The 2912-nt window shown below is 37.3% G+C and overlaps 1 non-coding gene across 1 annotated transcript; it reads left to right on the top strand.

The window, feature by feature from the left end:
• The first annotated feature begins 2480 nt into the window (after positions 1–2480).
• LOC149951676 (U1 spliceosomal RNA) lies at positions 2481–2643 on the top strand. The gene has a single exon (XR_016480124.1). It is a non-coding gene; the product is annotated as a U1 spliceosomal RNA (small nuclear RNA).
• Positions 2644–2912: the final 269 nt, after the last annotated feature.

A 2912-nucleotide genomic window follows, 5' to 3' on the forward strand; every position in this document is an offset into this window, starting at 1 on the left:
TTCAAATTAAACATCTTAATCAGTCGAGAAAACGTTTAAAATATAAAACGAAGTAATGACGACCCAGTTAAAAACCAGACCAACATTAGTGTAAGCGCACGATGTATACAACTCGATAAAAATATACGACTGAAAAAACGAAATAAAATACAAATAAAACGAAAGATATTTAAAATTAAAGAAACTGATCCTAATAAAACGTAAAAATACCCTCCACATCACGCACATTCGAAATACGCAGAATTAACGTTATACTATATCCACCTTAAAATATTAGAGTATCAAAAAATAAAAATAACGAATAAAAAATACACAATAACAACCCAATCAATCAGACTTCAGAAACAAAACTCATAGAAAAATATTATAACGCAGTCTGGCAATCAGACTTCAGAATCAAAATAATTCATAGAAAAATATTATAACGCAGTCAAGCAATAAATTAGTTCAAATATTTAGAAATCAAGCAATAGAAAATATAATATCAAGAAGCACAACACCTTACCATTCACAAGTACGATTTTTCACGTTATTATAATGAAACCGGATAAGATTTTGGGCATGACTTATGCTCTGAAAGGTTCCTCTAAGACTGGACGATTTTGCGGGAAAAAGAAAATAAACTTAAAAAATAGTAGATACAAATATAAGACAGAAAAAACCAACAATACCAAAGATTAGACAAAAAAGAACGTAATCGGGATCAGTTAAAAAACACAACAAAAAAGCATATCCGAAACAAGATTTCACTTTTAAAATTTCATACGTAAACAATGTAGAGTTTAAAAACCATTAATATACTCTTCCGAGAAGCTGAGTTGATAATTTTCAAAAAAGAGTAGCATGTATCGGTAGTTCTGTGGTAGAACAATCGCCTGTCACGCAGGAGGGCTCGAGTTCGAAACCTGGGCGGCGCTTTCGTTTTTAATCAAAAGAGAATACGCAACATTAGAATTACTTCGATGCAATAATTTAAATGGAACACGAAATTTCGTTCTATTTAGTAACAACCAAAATTTAATACTCTGTTAATTTGTAATAAACGCTTCCTATAAAGCTGAGGGTCTAATTTTCGATTAAGCATAATAAGTGTCGGTGGTTCTGTGGTAGAACGTCCGCCTGTCAAACAGGAGGTCTCGGGTTCAAATCCCGCCTGATGCGATCGCAAATTGATACTAAGACGAACACCGTAAACAATTGGTGGAAATCCTGCCATTTGGACGTTGAGACGTTTATCGTAACCCTCAGCACTCGGTCCGTCCCAAAAAGTCAATAAGAAGAAGTTGGAGAGCAAAGACGCATACGCAATTTCAACACTCACAACCGCCATAACAAACAAACTCAACATTCCTACACTACACATAAACATTGCAACCAATTCCCATTACAACTGAGCCGAAACCGAAACGACGGCGAGCGTTAACGAAAAAAACGACTAAACCGCACCCTACGCAAGCGCAACTTTACCCGAAAATTGCTGATCTAAAATCCCTGACTTTTCCAGGTTATCCCTGACCAATTTGTTCCAATATTCCCGACCATTTTCGTTATATTTTTGGAAATTGTTTTTATTATTTTAGGTCAAAAATTATTTGTTAATGTGTGGTTTGGTTGACTAACTAAAATCCCTGACTTATCCCTGACAATTTTCCTCCATTTTACAAATCCCTGACTTATCCAGGTTTTGCAGGATATCCAGGTTCTGTACGAATCCTGATTAAATGTCGGTGGCTCAGTGGTAGAATCCCGCTCGATGCGATCGCAAATTGATACTAAGACGAACCGTAAACAATTGGTGGAAACCCTGCCATTTGGACGTTGAGACGTTTAACGTAACCCTCAGCACTCGGTCAGTCCCAAAAGTCAATAAGAAGAAGTTGGAGAGAAAACACCCATACATACAAAACGCATACACAACAAACTCATCACCCACAACCGCCATAACACAAACTGAACATTCCCACACTACACATAAACATTAGAAAAAACAAACTTTCAAATAAAACTAAACCCAACCCAACCGCAAATTCATCCGTTAAAGCTCACCGTCACACGGTTGTTTTGCCTCTCTTTAAACTGCAAGCACGGTTTTTGACTTTGCCCCGGTAACGCATTCGCGACACACAGACAAACAGACACACAGACACACAGACAGACAGACACGGTGATTGTAAAACCCCAGCTAGGTAAAAAATGAGACGAAATTTGTATTGCATCCGCTAGATAGCGCTGACCTAGCATGAATATATCGCCACTTCCTAAATGTGAAATTCGAAACAGATCATCTTCTTTTAAACGTGATTTTGATATCGTTCTACTTTTTCAACGTTATCTGGCTGATTACCTATCGCATGGGTTTGCAAAGTTATTTTATATATTACAGCACATTTGTATAACAAATTTCGAATAATTAATTAGTCACATATCGTTTTTTGGTTTGCTTACAAACAATTAATAATATCCCTTGAATTTCAGATAAAATACTTACCTGGCGTCGCTGCAGCCTCGATCTAGAAGAAGGCGGGCTTGGGCGAGGTTGCACCATTGCACTCTGATGCAATTGACTCTAACCACTTTTGCTAACGGCAATAGATGGGGCGTACAATTTTTGGTAGTGGGGTTCTGCGTACGTGCTCGACCCCATCCCCAAACTACCAAAAGTTAAACACTCACTAATCATAACAATGTTCCACCGACTTCCAAAATCGACGCCCGGTTTTAAAACCTTATAAGGTTTTATGTTATAGACAGGGCTAAAAACACATCCACAGCCTTCAAACTGACCAACGATACTCTTTCTTGAACCAAATTGTTTGTATCAACTTAATTATGAAACGTGTATTTTAGACAACTAGTCATAATAGCCTGGTATCGTCCATGTGTGTGTGTGATCGGGTATGACTGGGAACGCG

The sequence above is a fragment of the Leiobunum rupestre genome, chromosome 3, assembly GCF_980474605.1.
Source record: "Leiobunum rupestre chromosome 3, qqLeiRupe1.1.hap1, whole genome shotgun sequence".
Lineage (NCBI taxonomy): Eukaryota > Metazoa > Arthropoda > Arachnida > Opiliones > Sclerosomatidae > Leiobunum > Leiobunum rupestre.